At 40.0% G+C, this 18,877-nt stretch overlaps 1 long non-coding RNA gene and 1 pseudogene across 1 annotated transcript; one reads left to right on the top strand and one right to left on the bottom strand.

Moving 5' to 3' along the window:
• The first annotated feature begins 473 nt into the window (after nt 1-473).
• On the top strand, nt 474-5,117 carry LOC125616125. The gene is made up of 2 exons (XR_007346755.1): nt 474-3,094; nt 4,680-5,117. It is a non-coding gene; the product is annotated as an uncharacterized LOC125616125 (long non-coding RNA).
• A 1,902-nt stretch (nt 5,118-7,019) lies between these two features.
• On the bottom strand, nt 7,020-7,849 carry LOC125616170 (annotated as a pseudogene).
• Nucleotides 7,850-18,877: the final 11,028 nt, after the last annotated feature.

The raw sequence follows: 18,877 nt of genomic DNA, 5'->3' as shown, positions 1-18,877 counted from the left end.
CCTTATTTTAAAAGACCAATTCAAGTACCATCTTACCTGAAAGCCATCTCTTGTTGGCTTTTAACTATTCTTTCCTACTTCACTATAAAAGTTCTTATCCCATTCTTCCTGTAGCCTGTGTATTTTCTTTGTTTTTTTCCCCTTTAAAAAATGATAGCAGAATAAAAGTTCTTAGAGTATTTTCACAAGTAAAGGACTCAGAAGCTGAGGAAATAGTCATTCTTCCTCTTTCCCAATCTCACTTATTTCCTAGGCAAGTATTACTTTAAGAACTTTCTTTATGTCTTGATATAATATATATATCTGTTTTAAGAACCCTAGATGGTGATAATAGGCATATAGTCTTATGACTTGCCTTTTCACTTTAGAAATAATTTATTGGACAGCTTTCTTATTTATATCTAGGCTGTGTTGCCTCATTTTCGACTGCTTAATTGTAGATATCACGGTAACTTCTAATTGACCTTCAACAGCAATCTCCTATAGTTGCCATTGGAGGACAATTAGAATCCTGAGTCTTGTCTAGGCATAGGAATGTTAAGAATAAAGTTGCATTTCCAGCCTCTGTGGAGCTAGGTGTGGCCACACGATCTAGTTCCAGCCAACAGGATTCAGGAAAGTTGGTTTGTATAACATCTGGGAAGTCTTTATGGGAGGAGGTGTATTTTTCTCTTCCTTCCTTCCTGCTAGCATGACTATAGATGCAATGGCCAGAGCTGGAGCAGCCTTCTAAGACTATGATAATTTGGTGAATAGAAGCTGTGCATGATAGAGCAGCAGTGAGAAAGTAGCTGGACCCTGGACTCTGGAACACCACCCAGTTCTGGACTGCCTAATTCCCTATGTTCACATGATGAAAAATAAGCTTGCATTTTGTTTAAGCCACTATTATTTTGTATTTTCCTTCTGTTGTAGTTGAACCTAATCCTTTTGCTATTGTTGGATATTAAATGTTTCCCAAAGGTTATATGTTAAAACATGGTGTCCAGGCTAGTGTAATTGGGAAGTGGTGGCAGCTTTAAGTAGCGGCTCCTAATGGGAAGTCTTTGGGTCACTGGGAGCAGGTCCGCAAAGGGGATTGTGGGAACTTAGCCCCTTCCTTTTCCTATTTTTTGCTTCTTGGCCCTGAGGTAAGCAGGTTAGTCTGCCATGCACTCCCTCCATGATGGCTGCCTTACCACAGGCCCCAAAGCAGTAGGTCTACCTAATTATGAACTGTAACTTCTGAAACCATGAGCCAAAATAGACCTTTTCTCTTTATAAGTTAATTATCCCAGCTATTTTATAGTGACTGAAAGTGACTAGCACACATTTATAATTGATTATGCATTCCAATTTTTTTTTAGTTATTTTCATATATTTTCCTCCCTGTAGCTTTTCAGTCCTTGAAGTCTTCCTTATGGTCTTATTCAAATTTATGTTTTTAAGTTCTTATCTATCATCTGTAACTCACAGGTACCTAGCACAGTGTCTGGAACCTAGTCAAAGCTCAGCTGGTATTTTTTTTTAACTTGAATTATACTTGTTTATTGCCCATCAGAGAATTTGCTACTTCTTCAGGCAATGTGAACAGGGGAAAAGAAGCAATTTGAAAGAGTATAATTCCTGAAGTGCAATAAATAAGTGCACTTTCTTCATCTTAAACTGAACCCAGAATATTACCAAAAGAAAGCTGTTGCCTATGATTATAAATGTCTTTTAACTTTGCAACAATGCTGATGTTGACAATAAAAACGATTATCTTCATGAAATCTAAAGGGTTTTGCCTGGTTTAACAATACCTGTGCAATATAATTACAGATTACTTAGATAAATCTGTCTCCTATAAAGGTATATGCCTTGACCGGCTGTTCTATAAGCTAATATACTACAATAATGCTTGTGTGGAAGTGTAGGGTTGGGACAAATCAGTGGTTCTTAGCTTTTTGTATGTCAAAGATACAGAGACCATACATTTATCAACTAAACTAGGATGCTTCTGAGAGTGGAATGAAGACTTACTAATAATGAAACAAGAGAAATGGGCAACAATGTGACTATCCCAAACAAACTGTGATATATATTCTGCTCATCATAGACTTCTTTGAGGTGAAAAAGTCCTAGGCTCCCTCTTCAGAGAAACACACACATGCAAGCAATCTAAATTTGGCGTATGATCTGAGGGTTCCATGACCCATTTCCACCTATCTATAGAGTTTTAGGGAACTGCTAACCAGAGTAAGAAGTCTTGAGCAAAATACCGAAAGTTCTTTCTTCATGAATATTCTGTAATCTCATCTACAATTCTGTAAGTATAGGATGGTGACCAGGAGACTCCATGAGTTATTGGTTAACTCTGGAAAATTCCCTTTTAAGTGCTTAACTCCTTGTTACAAATCAGCATCCAGCATCCTCTCACCCTGAGGTGATTTACACTTCACCCTTAAGGTGTAGCTTCCTTCTAAAACTACCCAGGAGAAAGGCAGAGAGGCTTCACCAGCCACCATTTGACCTTACTTCAGTCACAAAGAGGCCAAATGCAGGGCCACCTGCTTCCAGCAACTCTGCCTAGAACTGGAGTTGGCTAGGGACACATGGAGTCTGCACCCAAAATCAAAGTCCTCATGGAACTCACAGAAACAGTAGCTGTGAACGGGTTTTCTGTGCAGGTAGAATGTGGCATCACTCACAATACTGGTTGCAAAGCAAATGCAAATGTCTGTTTTTCCATTGTGTATAAAATTGTGGACTTGATTTTCCATTTCAATAGAATAGGTAAGAAATACTGGCAGTTTGAAAAGTATTTAGGAAATGGAAATCAGGATGACAAAGGAAGCAGTAACTTTAAATTCATAAGGGGGAAAAAATAGAAAGGAGAATATACCTGAATGAAATCCAATAAATAATGTGGAATGGAGATGGTTATCATTTTAAAAGGTTTGAGCCCACTTTTCTATTGCCAAGGCAACCATCACGTTATGGAATTGGGAAACAACAAAGAAAAAGCAACAATCATCAGAACACCAAAACTCTAAACAAGGAAGATTGTGTGTACAGATGTGAATTTAATAAACAAGAAGATGAAAAGCTGCTTTGTTCCAACTATCTTTTACTGGTAAGAAAAAGAAAGTGGTTTTTAAAAAACAAATATTCCCCTTTATGTTTTCAGAAAATATCAGAGGGAACACACACATGCCATTCAAGCTATGTGATAAATCCTGCTAAAACCATTTTTGTTGGTCCTTTCTCCCAAAGATGTGGGTGTTTCATACACCGTGATACTTAATATTTATTTAAAAGTCTCAGTGTGATGAGCCTGTTATTAAGATACTTCTTTCCTCCAGAAGTTTGAATTTTAATTAAAATAAGTAGATAGACTGAACAACTTTTATTTCATTTTTTATGGGTAGGAGGGTCCTTTGTCAAAGGAATCTGTACTAAGCATTCAAGATAAATATTGCATGAGAATGTTGACTGGGTAATTTTGTAAGGAATAAAGTAAAAAGTGAATTGGATGTTGAGGGGTAGTGGTCATCCATCTGGTTTTTATTGAAAACTAGAAAACTTTTACTAACCAAGTATGTGTATTTATGTAAAGTGTATGTCAGGCTGCATAGAAATGCAGATTCTTTTTTCCTAGCTATTTTCTAAAACTCTTAGTTTTTGTCAGTCTTTTCTTTCATCCCAGCCTGAGCATGCATGTATGAATGCATATGGGGGTGCTCACACATGTCTAGGAAAAGGTAATAGTGGGTGACCTCATTACCATGCAAGTCTCTTAGTATCCCTGGGCCAGTGTTGTGAGTGACCCTGTGATTTCACATTATTGGATCATTGTCAGGGACTGCCCAATGTCTTGAACCTTTTTAATGGCAGTTTTTCTAATGTGTCAGTCCAAACATGTTTTGTGTATCATCCTTACTTTCATGTCCAAGAGTTCTTAGTATCCGATTGCACAGAGGAAAACTCTAGAAAAAGGTCAGTTTGCCCTTCTGATGACCCATAATTCTGAACGATGGGAATATTGCATTAGCCATACCTGAACAACCAGGCAAAACATGAAGGATGAAGCCCATCCCCTGAGGAAAGCCGTTGTTTCTTTGGCTGAACTAGGAAAATCCAGCTGAGATGGCAGAAAGTTGTCAGAAAAAAATCGTCAGTGCCTCCTGCACCTGCTTTCTCTAGCTCGTATCTGTGCCACAGGAGGACTCCCTGGGTTCCTGCCCCAGTTTCTCTCCTAGACTTTGAGAAAGCATCTGCCCTGCAGTCAGCTTGTCATAACCATTTCTGTAAAGCACCCCCTTGACCCCATCTTCTTCCATAAAACAGTGGGCACAGAAAACCCTCCACTCTGACATTGGACGAATCCTTTCTCTTTTGAAATGTCCCCAATTGCTCCCTGGCGCCCTTGTAGTCAACTAAGAATTGTCATGTGCGTCTGAAGACGGATTAGAAAGTCTCCCCACTTCCAAAAAATCCCTCAATAGAATGTTTACCAAGCATATCTCAATAGTAGCTCTTTTTCTTTGATCAACTCTGTCTTCCTTCTAACACCCTCAAACACTTGCTGAAAGGAAAGCAAAGGTAAGTGTATGAATAAACAACCTTTGTTCATTTTTTTGTCCTGGGCTTTGTTTTGCCTTTGACGACTTCAATTCTGCTCCTGTCCTTAGTGTCTGTTTCATTTTGGCTTTGTACAGATTCCCTATGGAATGGCTCTCCGGTGCCTCACCCTGGGCCTATCTGGGAAGAGTTGCATTACTCTCCTTTGAGATTGGCTGATGGATAGCCGCCTGGATTGGGGTCACAATAGTGCCCACAGCTACAATGAATCAGGGCCCACGGTTATTGGTGAGGCTTCTGCTGAGGGGCTGGGCCTGCATGTCGGTCGGTTTCTTTGTTGGTGTTTTCGTGATGGTTCTTTCCCATGCAAGAAAGGGGTGTCTTTTCCACTTTTCCATCTGGATATCCTCCAGGCCTGGTTTTCAGATTTTTCTGATCCTGTGAGCTCTGCTGTGTGCTGAGATGAAATCTTTTCTGTCTATATAAACTTGAGTTGGGTTGTTTCACATGCCCAAAACCTCCCCAAATATAGAGTCTCTTAGAAATGAAAAAAAAAAGAAAAAAGAAAGAAAGAATGTTCACTTTTTCTTGGCCTTACCAGACAAGCTGTTTCCTGAAAGTGCTGACCTCATTCCTTAAGGGGATAGATAAGCATTTATTCATATGATGGGATTTCAAGAGGGTGAAAGAAAAGAGCACGGGAGGTGAGAGCTGGGCCCAGAAGGGGCATGCAAGGGCTCCAGAGACTTCCTTTCAGGCCTGTCCTGCTTCCAAGAAATGCAATCAAAGGTAGCAGAATGACATGGAGGCGTCTGCAAGCTCAGGACTGCATTAAGTGATTTTCCCTTATTTGTCTATTGGAAATAAATCTATCTGAATGCTATATTGATCCTTTTACTAGGCTGGCACGAATCCCAGAGAGGATTTACCACCGAGGATGGCTCTAGGTCATTCCCTTCCTAATGATATCCATTTTTTGAAGCTCCTTTGGAATTTTGAAAATACTCAGATAGAACTAGTGGTTTCTAAATCACTACTGCAGTGAGATATTTTCCTTTGGCTTTGGGGATCAGAACTGTGGTTAATTAATGCCTTTCCTTCAGGCTGAGAACAAGAATGTTATAACACCTGAGGCTGTAATCAACTTCAGATTAGCATATTCGACACCCAGTGATATCCGAAATTGCTCTAAAAGTGTGTAGTGATAATTTAAAACCAAATTGTGTTTTGCTGCCTGTGAAATATTTGGAATGCTGAAAGAAAAGGCAACCAAGATAAGGGACCCTATTTTATTATTCTGCATTTGTTATCAGTTTAATTACTTTTCTTATGTATGTGTTTGTGATACTAATTGGCTAATATCCATTTGGGGGGGCCTGTTTTTGGAGAAGATCTTGATTTTAGATAAGATGAAGCTGAAGGAGATTGTGTTGGAAAACTTAACATTGTTGAAATTGTGCTGTCTATTCTCCAGAGCTTTCTTTCTTTTTCTTTTTCTTTTTTTTTAAAGGGAGAGTCACTAATGTGAGATGAGGGACTTCTATTTGAATGTTAGGTTGTTTGGAATTTTTTGTGAGACTATTGGAAGACATGTTCGCTAAACTAGTGCCTCTAGTTTCTGGTTATAAAATAACTGAATTGTGCTTTTATCTGTTCAATCAAACCTGATGTTAAAAACATTGAAGAAAGATAACTGGGAAACTGGAAGGGCCAGGCATTCTTAGGAAATTAGATTTTATAAATGCAACACCATACATGGAACAGCATAGATATTAAAACATAATTTGTTAATGGCTTTGTATGAAACCATAAATAACAAAGATGTTACTTTAATCTTTTTGGAGGACAGGATCTAGATAGTATTTATCTCTGAATTTCAGGCACCCAGCTAGCCTACCACTTGACCTGTAGTTGGCACTCAGCAAATATTTGAATCAGTGAGTGATGCCACGGTTTTTGAAGATTTGCTGCAGAGGAAAACTTTTCATCTCATTTTGCAACCTCCCCCCACCCTTTTTTAAAGTTCATTCAGCAAAAAATGGTTTGAGGGAGTACTTTGTACCAGGGTCCCTATGAGGAGTCCTCAAGTCAAACAATAATCCTGATCTTCTGACACAGGGATTTTCACACAGCAAGGGAGACTGAGAACAGACCACATTGGGGTTGGTGTCTGTGTTTTCATTCTCTCTCTCTCTCTCTCAAAACAGAAAACCATTTAAGTGGACACTCAATTCTGGGTGGAGTGGAGAGGAAGGACTCAGGAGCTGGGCAGGCAACAGGCAAGTGGGTGGGTAACATTCCCTACCTGGCTCCAGGAGGGATGCTGGAGAATGAGGGCTGGCCCAGGTAGGCAGACCATCTCCCCAGGGTGCCCAAAGGCCAGGCCTTGATAAGGTGTCTAAGTCAGGTTGTGAGTGCTCAGGGGGGAGTGTGGCCGAGGGAGGCAGGGTTGGTGCCTAGTAGAGGACTCCCTCAGCCTAGAGGCTGGCATCACCAGGGCCCTCCCCAAGCTGCTGCTGGAACTCAAGAAGTGTCTGTCAGTTGGACTCTAGCAGCTCCTGGAGGTGGGCATGGATGTGATTGTTCTTCTCCTCCAGGTGGTGCAGACAGGAGTTGATCTGGTACAACATGGAATTGTTGGCTGCATACTCTGCTTCCCTAAAGTCATGGTCCTAGCCTTCCATGCCAGCTTCCACCTGCATACCAGGTCCTGTAGGGCCAGGCATTGTGGTCTTAGGTGCCACATCTGCCACACAATGGTGGAATTCGGGTGCTGGCATCCGCCTAAAGCCAGTGTCTGTTTTTTTTCTAATGATCCATTGATCAGTTTCCACTTGAGATATGGAAAGGATGGTATTAGCATTGGGAATATTAGCATTGCTTAGTGTCAGCTAATTAGGGCACTGATGTATTTGACTTTGAATACCTTTTGAAATAAGAGCACCAAGGAAAAAGGAAAGCAATGAAATGAGAAAAGAAATTTGCTATGCGCCATGTTAGACTCACCCAGAAGAGATGCTAGTTGACATGAATCCTTGATGAATACTGCATTTCTGCTTTGTGCAGCCAGAACACATTTCCTTTTTAACAATCTCTTGAAAAGAGTGGGCGTCCTCTTCTTACAAAGATTTTACTAATTAATAATGGGGCATGTCACTGAGGACACTTGTTTCTATTTGTTTATTTTGATTAACTAATAAAGACCAAGCAGATCAGAGAGCAAAATCAGGTCTTTAAAAAGAAGAAAAAGACACCTGATGTCATTGCTTATGCTGAACAGAGTTGTTCTAATTTAACTTCGACCACTAAAAACCGTCTGTGAAACATAATTTGTTTGATTTAAAATATATGATTGTCTTCTAAATGTTATGGTTTGGATGTGAAGTGTCCCCCAAAAGCTCATGTGTGAGACAATGCAAGAAGGTTTAGAGGTGAAATGACCGGGTTATGAGAGCCGTAACTGATCAGTGCATTAATCCCCTCATAGGGAAATTTCACAGCGCCAAAAATGCTGCTGGTGGGTAACTCCTTGACATAGCACATTCTGAGTAAATAGCCTTCACTTGTTCTCATATGGTTGGTCTTTGTTTATTTCTAAGGTAGCCATTTAAATCTAAATCAATTGAAATCATATGCAATTAAGTCAAGTTCTTCAACTGTCCTAACCACATTTCAAGTACTCAGTAGCCTCATACAACTTTATACTATATTGGACTGCACAGATGACGAATAGTTTCATCACTTCAGAAAACTTAATTGACTAATTTATACATGCCTAGATTTTCCTACCTTATACTAACCTTCTGCTTGAATTGACTTTCTCTGACATTTTTACCTGCCAAACTACAGCCTTCATACTCCAGTTACATACTCCTTCAGAAGCCTTCACTGAATCCTCTATTTAGACATCATTTCTTATCACCTAGATTATGTTTTTCTTATAGTTCCATGATCTCTTCCAATTGCTGCATCACAGACTACTTGACCTAAGAAAAAGGACTTAGTTACTTTACCTCACAGGATTTTGTGCTTAATATATAGTAGGCACTTAATAATTAAAAAAAAAAAAAAAGTAAAACCCTCAAATGTGATTTGGGGAAAATCAAGATCATTTGGAATGACTCACTTTAAGACTTTATGGGATGACAGACGGGGTTTGATTTAATGGTTTTCGTTTGGGACATAGAATGTACAAACAGCGTTGCACACGGCTTTGTTCTTCCTTTCTGTCTCCACATCTGTTATCCTCTAGACAGCTTCTTTTAACACTAGGAGGATGTTTATGAAGTTAGCTGGATGTCATTATGGAAACTTCCATTGCTTTTTCCCAAGCATGACGTACTTTCAGAAGTCTTTTCGTAGCACAGCAACTGGAGAAGGGGGTAAAGGTCTAAGATCTTCTAGATGCTTTTGGAATGGTGACTTTTTTTTTTATAATGTCTTCAGTATCTCTGATGATTCATGCCTCTGTGCCTTGCTCATATTTTCTCTGTGCCTGGAATATGACCCCAGGCATTTCTACTCTTATAATACCTCTGTGCCTGATAAACTTCCTTCAAAAATCAGGTCAAATATCACATTGTCTATGAAATCATCCTCTGTCTCATTCAATAGGATCACTGTTTCCTCTGGCTGTTTATCAATAGCTGTTTATGTGTCCTGTTATTCTCAGTGTGATGGGATAACCACTCACTAATTCTTAGAGTGATGTTACTAGGAAGAATATACACTGCCTGTGGAAGGAAAGTAACCCATTTATATTTGGAGGTTACTGTTCATTTTATTTTTGGATACTTTAGAACAAAAGTCACTAAAACCTGGAGAAAAAACTCTGCTGTTTCTCCCCTAACCCCACCCTACTTCCCACCTAAATTCAAGGGTCAAGAGTTTATCATTCCCTCTAGTGGAATGGGCAAACTCCTTCCTTACTTTGCACACCAGTGGAAATTCATCTGGGAGAAAGAATGATATTCTGAGGGTAGCTGTTTATGGTTAGATGTGAGTTGTCCCCCCAAAGCTCAATTGTGAGACAATGCAGGGAAGTTTGGAGAAGAAATGACTGGGTTATAGCCTTAACATAATCAGTGAATTGCTCCCTGATGGGATTAACAGGATGGTCACTAGAGGCAGGTGAGGTGTGGCTGGAGGAAGTGGTTCATTGCGGGTGTGACTATGGGGTATATATCTTGTATCTGGATAGTGGACTGTCTCTCTCTGCTTTCTGATCATCATGTGAGCTACTTTCCTCCACCACGCTTCTGCCATGATGTTCTGCCTCATCCCAAGCCCCAAGGAATGCCACCTCCTGTCTATGGTCTGAGATCTCTGAAACTATGAGACCTCAAATAGTCTTTCTTTCTCTACAGTTGTTCTGGTTGGGTCTTTTAATCATAGTGGCAAAAAAAGTTGACTAAAACAGTACCTTAGATTGGGAAATTTGTGAGAAGGTGACACTATCCAAGGGCTAAGAATTATTTGGAATGGAATTTGGAAAAATTTTTGGCTTTGGCCAAAGAGTGAATAACTACATGTTGTGTCTTATCTCTCTTTGGATCCCAAATGAAACCACAGTACCTGATTCAGTGTGTGTTTAAAAATAAAAAAAATCACACAATGAATGCTGGACCTGTTGATTTATGAGGCTCAGTTATTGGGCTAGAAGTAAATGTGCAGCCATTTACTGGGAGATAATGGAAGAATTTCATTTCCCACTCAAATGCTTCCTTTCTCAAACTAGAAAAAGGCTGGAGGAAGAAATACGGATTTAACTTGAAAGCTATGGCCAAGATCCTCTTGGGAAGACAAATCATAGAACTTATAAGATCTTGAAGCTGAGAGAATCTTAGAGTCCACTTATGCCTGTCCTTTTATTGTGTGCATGAAGATTTAGAGATTCAAATGGTTTCCACACTGCTTTTAAGATATGAAAATATTCTTTTCAAGTCTTGCCAACTGCCAGGTTAATTGAAAGGATTGGGCTTTATAGTTCGAGTTCCCATTTAATTTCTCAAAGTTCACGAACCCTGCCCACTCAGATACAGGTCTGGGTGTGGCGCTCTTTGGTTTCCATTCTTTCATCCTGCCTTTTGCCGCCCACTTATTGAGAAGTCAGCTCACTCCCACTCTTTACTGCTGACAATGTGGGAAACATACATTCAGCCCAGTACTCCCTCTCATTTCTCCCTTTGCCTCCTCCTCCCCTAGCTCTGACTCCGCCCTGCCCCCCCCCCCTTTGCATACACAGGACTTTGGGGAAGAGACTGTCACTTAATTATGAATACATGTAGGTTTTACGTTTTTTCATATCTGAACATTTTCTTTCCTAAGAGGAATGAAGGAGTTTTTGAAAACCATGTCAGTGTTAAGACTTTTTTTCCTTGATCATTTTGCCAGATTAATCTAGAATTGCCATGGGCTGCTCAGTCAAGGAAAGAATGGGAGAAGCAGGTTTGCCTAGGTTTAGGAGGAGTTATCATACATCAATCTCATCAGATGTTTGTGGTTCTCCCTGGGTTCAAGTGTCACACCAGTGACTCTCCATGCTACATTTGGGGTCTTGTGCTTGTAATGGTGAGTGAGGTCATGCTCAGGGATCCTTCTCAAGAAGTCATCCCAGCCAGAGCTCTTCGGGGAGAGATAGCCATTGGCCCCTGGCCCCTAATTACCTTGGGTCCTTCCCTTGTGTCACAAGAATGAACTGAGTGAATGAATTAGCTGTACTTCCTGGTTTAAATTACAGAAAACTCTACAAAATAGGGGTTTCAATAAATTAGCATTTATTTTTCTGTCATAACAACATTCTTAGAAATGAGCATTAGCTGGGTTAATTCAGTGACTTGGTGTTATGGTTTGGATGTGCGGTGTCCCCCAAAAGCCCACGTGTGAGACAATATAAGAAGGTTTGGAGGAGAAATGACTGGGTGATAGCCTTAGTCTAATCAGTGAATTAATCCTTGATGGGATTAATTGAGTGGTAACTGGAGGCAGGTGGGTTGTGGCTGGAGAAAGTGGTTCATTGTGGGCGTGACTATGGGGTATATATTTTGTATCTGGCGAGTGGAGTGCCTCTCTTTATGCTTTCTAATCATCATATGAGCTGCTTCCCTCTGCCACACTCTTCCACCCTGATCTCAACTCGAGCCCTAAGGAGTGGAGCTGACTGTCTTTGGGTGGAGACCTCTGAAACCGTGAACAGTCAAATTAACTTTTTCTCCTTTAAAATTGTTTACCGGTTGGATCTTTTAGTCATGGCAGCAAAGATGCTGACTAAAACATTTGGTAATATTGAAGGTCTTGGAAGCAAATTTTGCCTATTTACAACTTAGATCTGAGTGGTTATGCTCTGTGAATTCATCAACAAAACAGGCAGATTAAAAGGAGGAAAATTTATTACAACTTGAGGGGTACCAGCATGTGCCACTCCACAGCAAGGGTCTTTGGCATATGCATTATTTTGAGCTAAAGGCCATTGAGAACTAGAGGACCCAGGTCTGATAAACTATGGGCATCCAGCAGGCAGAAGCCACATCAAACTCAGGACACCAAATGAAGCAAACAGGAAAGCAGTAGATCTCCTGGAAGGAAAAGGATCAATAACCAATGAGTACTTAGAACTAAATCTAAGAGAGCCACAATCTAAAGAACTAATTATTTTAAAGATTTTTCTCCTGTTAATTTAATTCTGGAAAGCATAGAGACTTTTATCACCTTCATTTGGTTGGACCCTGCTCACAGAAGCCCCCAACCCCTTTTCCTTTAACAAGATGGAATATAAATGGAAGTTCTAAGCACTCCTTTGAATAACTGATCTCTGAGTACTCTCAATCATTACATGCATGATGCACATGTTAATAAACTTTGGGTGGATTTTCTCTGGTTAACCTGTCTTTGGCTAGTGTGTGTTACAGGGCCTCATTTAGAGAACCTAGGATGGGCAGGGGGAGAAATTTTACTTTCCTCCAGCATGCAGGAGCATTCAAAATAGTCAGTAAGACTTTGCATAACAGCATAATAAGGGAGTGGTGAAGTTTCATTGGGAAAGTATGGGATGTTCTGATAAGGTTTGTTTACAAAATTTCTCATCTGGGTGGTAATGGTCATTCTCCTTTCTGGCTGGAAGCTCCCTCAGGAGGATTTATGACAGCTGAATTTTCACACCTGGGTGCTGAGACGTGTCTTCTCCCTCCCTCACTGGTGGCTGAATTCACAGAGCAGTCTTGTGTTAAAGCAAGGGAAGCTTAGAGAAGCCCCCTTTCTCAGCTGCAGTATGTTCAGATATTTTCTGGTAGGTTCTTGGTCTCTTTAGTGCGTGTGTCAAGATCATGCCGAAGGGTTTGTGAAGGCTGTTGACAGAGCAGGAGAGGGGGTCGTTTCTCTTTTTGGTGAGGTACAACTTTCCCTAAAAATAGTCATCAGGTAAGCTTTATAATGCTATAGGTTCTTAGGAGCTTATCCTGGAAATCAGATTCTGGGGGCATCCTGTTATATATGTGCACAGGCAGAGGCAGGAGGAGGGTCTGGGATCTGCAGTTACAAAGGCATCAGCCAGGTCTGGGCTTCATTCCAGAAGGAAAGAAGCAATGTGTCATTGAGTGATCTTTGCACACAGCTGGTGGATAGGCGGCTCTCTGAGTATTTGGGCATTATAGAATTTGTTAACTCAGATTACAGATTGAATCGGTGGTCTCAACCTGTAGCCGGTTTTATCAAAACTTGTGTATCTGCTTGTGTGTACTTGTATCTGTATGTGAGCTCTTAGCTGGGAAGCCTCATGGTTAAAGAAAAAAAAAGTTTTAAAATAATTTCTATCATCATTGGAGCCATTATATCATTAAGATGACAATTTAGGATGCAAAGGACATTTTGCATTCAGTTTGAGGTGACATTTTAATATGATTAATAGGGGCTCGTTGAACAAACGAGCACTTTGTGGATTTTGAGAGGGAAAGAGAGGAGAATGAAAGTGCTGGCACCCACCAACGCTGACACTATTTAGACAATGCATGCCTATGGTTGACAGGATGTTGATCTAGAACAAACTCTTACCTGGGACTCAACTTGATTCCAACACTAAGTAGTGTGTGCATAGTCCTCCAGGCCCTGGCTGTGTCACTATGGTCACCTTGGCCTCTGAGTCTCAACTTTGTCATCAAAAAATGGCAACTATGCTCTTTATATTCAATGAGATAATGTGTGCAAATGTGCTGACCAAACTGTTTAAGAGAAATTCTTCATGATTCCCATGAAGTGTCTATAAACAGGGTCAAGAGAGCTACTCAGATGCTCAGTCTCTGGATGGGGGGTCCTCACTGCTTTTTTTTTGTCTGATTTTCAAGCAATAGATGTGATTCTGCATATGTCCTCTTAGGCTCAGCCTAAGGTAAAGGGAACTGGGCTCTCATTAGGAGGTAATTTCCCATATAGTCCCTGCCTTTCTTAGAGTCAGGATGTTGTTGTGTATTATTTCATGCACCAGTCTGTTAAAGGTAATATCCTCCTACCTTTCCTTGCAAAATGTGTGTGGGTAGTGAGATAGAGTTCAATAAATATTTCCAGAATAAGATATAATTCAGACTATTTGCTCCTTATGTTTAGAATAGAGCTGATAAAGGAACCTGGTGATAGAAATGTAAAATTAGTCTATTCTTTGGACAGTAAAATCCTATAAAAAAGGAATATGGAGATGTCTATTAGAGTTTGCCCTTGGGAAAACCTAGATCAAGCTGGAGTGGTCAAATGTGAATTGCTTCATCTGAAAATGACAGAACCATTTTAGTATAATATGGGCTGGCATCTTTGTCTTATAAGCCTGAGTTTAAGAATATTTACAACCCAGTGATTCCAGAGTCCTGGGGGATTTTTGCTTCCCTCCTATTCCACAGTTGTTGGTTTTTCTAACATTGATTTCTGTAGCTGTATTTGGCTTTACTCAGCAGAGGTGGAATGTGGTTTCACAAATTTTAGATGGAGAACGTGTTTCTAGTTTTTATTTTATTTGTATTATCATGAGGAGCTTCCTACCACTCTCAACCTAGCAAAACAGATCATTTCCCTGAGATCTGTTGAATGCACTGATATCAGTTGAAGCAAGAGAGATTTTTTTAAAATTTTTTCTTTGGTTTGTTTGTTTGGTTTCAATCCTCATCTTGTTCAGTAAATGCTAAGGAGGACCTGAATATCCATAGCTCAGAGGAGAAAGTGGAGAGATGGGCAGTGTTGCTGCTCACAGGCATTTAGCTGTTACCCAGTGCTAGGGTCTGAATGTGCTCTACAAGGAAACTTAATCCTCAATGCAATAGTTTGGGGGAACTAAGAGAGCTCTGCCCTTTTGAATAATGTTTTATCCCAGAAGTGCGTTGTTGTAAGAGTGGACTTGAAAGTAAGTTTGGTCTCCTTTTGTTCTTTCCTACTCTCTTGCCCATCCATCTTCTGCCATGTTATGATGTAGCACAAAGATGCTTACTAGTTACTAGTACCATGCTGTGGGACTTCCCAGGTGCAGAACTGTGAGCCAAATAAATCTCTGTTGATTATAAATTACCCAGTCTTGGATATTCTGTTATAGCAGCACAGGATGCATGAAGACACCCTGCCATTTTACATTTATGAATCCTCATATTGAAAGAATCTCAAGGGGATAACTTTTCATGTAGCATAAATTTAATTTTTCTAACTATAGGGGGAAGTAAGTGAAGCTGGCTAACTTGTTTTTTATTTCAACCCATAAATAATTTTATTTCCACTTTGCTGTTTGTTTATGATTCCAAAATTAATCATATGTTGAAGCCTCTTCTAATTCCTTAGCTGCTTTTGGCTCTAAAATATCCTGATATTTGGAATTGAGAATTTTCTGACATGTGTTCACCTCCCACTTTGGAATCCCAAGTATGTCAGGGAAGCTCCTAGTAAACACATGAGACTCAGGGGAACAATCTTTATGAAAGAAGCCCACTCTGAATGAATATTTTGGAATATGAAAGCTGGAACGTGTCTAAACTGTCAGGAGCAAGGCGAGGAGCCTCATTCTTCATGTCCTTTGGTGTCCGCCTAAGTGATATTAAATCAGAGCTTGCAGGCTTCAAAGGCCCCGCACACTTCAGCAGAAGGCCACATAGCTCTCTGGAGCTTCTGTGCATTTGTGGCTTGTGTGGAGACAAATCAGCCTCACCCCTTTCAGGTCTCCTAATTATAAGTGCAGGAGAGAAAAGGAATTTAATAAGAGGGCCCTTTCCTGGCGCAGTTATTTTTAGCAGCATGTTTAGGTGACAGTGATTCTCTTTAAGTGTGTCCATTATGTTTAAAGGTGACCGCAGGATGGTGAGTGCTTTAGTTATTTTCCCACAGAAGGGCTGGTCTTGCGTGGATGCAGTCAAATCATCACACCTGCCTCTCTTGTGATCAGGGAAATGCCAAGGGACAGTCAACAGTCACAGTTCCTGAGAACAAGTCCAATGCATGCCCTTTGCTTCATTAGCAGCCTGACCCAGCCAGAGTAAAGCCTGCCTTTGAATCTGGTAGCACACATGTGGCTATGACAGGGAAGGGATGGCCTTCTTGACATGGCTCTAAGAGGAAACCCTGGTTGTCTTTGAAATGCCTTGTCAATGTGGGAGTGCCAGCTTGGTCTGTCTTTCTGCTCTGTGTGTCTCTTTAATTGGAATGTCAAAATGCTCAAGTTACCCACCTATCTAAAGGCAATGCCAGCAACTTTGCAGTTTTTAGTTACCTTTTTTCTCGAAATGCTTCACATGCTCACAGATAACGACTGAAATTCAATATCTTTAAAAAAAATTTATGTAAAAAAATTAAATTCTCATTTGAAATCATTCCAGATTTTAAGAGAAAGTAGTAAAATAGCCTAAAGAATTCTGATATACCCTTCACCCAGTTTCTCAAATGTAAGTTAGCATCTTACATCATCTTCATATAATGATCAAAACCAGGGAATTAACATAATAGGATACTATTAGCTACTCTTAAGTTCTTACTGAAATACTCATTTTTTTCCCCCAATTATCCTACGAACATCCTTTTACTGATCTAGGATCCAATCCTGACCTCTTAGTTGGCCCTAACCTCTTAATCTCCCCAATATGGAACAATTTCTTAGTATTTTCATATTTTTTATGACCTTGACATTTTTGAAAAGTAGTAGTTACTTTGAAAAATGTCCTTCAGTTTGGGTTCCTTTGCATTTTCCTCATGGCCAAATTCAGATTATGTGTTTTTGGCAATAGTGATGCTGTGCTCTGTTCGGTGCATCATTTCAGGGGTACGGATGTCAACATCCCACGGCTAGTGAGGTTGACATTGATCCCAGTTAAGATGATGTCTTCTGAGGAAGGTCCCATTTTCCCCTTTGTACTTAACAAGTATGTTGTAGAAAGAGACTTCAAGACTATAGAATCCTACTGTTTCCCACCATTCTTACTCATATCTTTGGAATTTTGCAATTGAAAAATGTTAGTAAGACTGTCTTATTATTTGAAAGACATAAGATAAGAATGTCAGGATGAGAATAAAGAGTTCTAGTGTCCAAATCTCACTTTGTCATTGTTACTATTGGCATTTATTTTACTGATATCAATATTGTACTTTGTGATCTCTGGTACTTTCTTAGATTATTTCCCTGAGTGAAAAAAAATCCAATGTATGGAACATGAACAAAGATGTTTTTAAAAAATAATTGAATGAAGTGCCTGCATACTTATTCTTCATGTCTAGATCCAGATCCCTATCTCCCTTCCCCCTTTCTCTCCTCCTCTGTTCTTCTGTAGTACTCACTGGGACCTACTATATGCCAATCACAGATACAAAAATGTGAGTAAAACAGTTCTGACTTCCAAAAGTGCTCTGTGGGATGCACATCCCCAGATTGGGTGCTGGAGTTTTGGTTGCCTGAGTTTGGCCTAAGACCCTTTTGAACTGAAAACACTGTATGAAAATTAAGGCCCAGTGTTGCAGAGGATTAAGGTATAATCCAGATGAGGCTTGGAACCTTACAGAAGCAGTGCTATCTATATTGTACACAATAAATGCATCTATCCTTGTCTTTGTGGCTTTTGCTGCTGCATGGTTTTCACTAAGGGATAGTGTCTACTAGATTCGAGGAGGAGAAGAAGAACCCAACTCACTGAACATGAAGAACTGAGTGGATGTTCTTTCAGAGACTGAAAAATCCATAGCATGGCTCCTGCTGGGAACCAGTGCATACAGAGAGAAGCCAGAGGATGACCCCCTTTGAAGTCTCCAGCCCATGACTAGAGGCTGGCTTTTCTCTGCTCAGTCATTGGCTCTTTGGGAAGGGGCAACATGGAATACACTCTACCATTAAAGAGGGCGTTAAAGCATGCCAACTTTAAACCAGAAAATAGTATTCTTTTATTTTATTCAAATAATTCCTCTAAATCTCTGGTTTCTTGGTAATTTAAAAAAGGATTTCGGGCATCTCTTCATGCATTTTTAGTACATCATTTTATTTTGAATTTTTGTGGGTTTTGGTAAAATACTCAAGTGCATCACTTTTACAAAATTGAAGGGGTCAAATGATTCTATAAAATAATGAGTAACGAGAGTGTCAAAATGATCCATTCACCTGGGAGTTGTGCAGAGGTGTCTCTAACAGGGGCCTCCTCAAGGCGCAAAACCTATAGAAGCAGGAAAACATGACTCAGTACATCTCTAAATAATGAAATGGAACAACAATTGTTTCTTTTTAAAAAAATAGAGATTCTATGCCACTTTCTGGACGTCTTGGACCAAATGAAAAAAATGGAAAAAGAAAAAGAAATATGCTATTCGTTTCACTCAACTGAAATATGTGTCTGTCAGGTCATTTATTGGGAAAAGAATGTATTTTCAACCATTTCAGCTCCATCCGCCTTTTTATTCTGATTTAGTCACCAGCTTCATCTATTTTCATTAGAATACTAAATAGACCTGGACTGCAGATCAATAAAAATAATGATGGCCAATTGAATGACTCACATAGCCATCACTGCCAGGCCTTCCCAATAAAGCTCTGGCTTCCTTTGGATCCCACCCCTCAGCTCCCTGAATCTCTTTTGGGAAGCAGCTCTGGGCATTTCACTAGCTTTTAAGGGCTTAACCATTGCCCAGTGGGGAAAAAAAGTAGCCATTTCCCCCGGTCTTTTTACTAGGCTGCTTCGAATCCCATTTGAAAGACGGCAAACACACAGGATGCCATGCACTATGAATTTAGCTCCTTTCACATCTCAGGATAGATCATCAGACTTATTAGTGTGTGGAAATTGGATAGTCCTCCTCAGTGTTTATTAGTTACCATTAAACATTATTAAGTCTGCACTATGGATGG

This window comes from Marmota marmota, unplaced genomic scaffold (genome assembly GCF_001458135.2).
Source record: "Marmota marmota marmota unplaced genomic scaffold, marMar, whole genome shotgun sequence".
NCBI classification, from domain to species: domain Eukaryota; kingdom Metazoa; phylum Chordata; class Mammalia; order Rodentia; family Sciuridae; genus Marmota; species Marmota marmota.
This window is presented reverse-complemented; position numbering and strand designations above follow the sequence as displayed.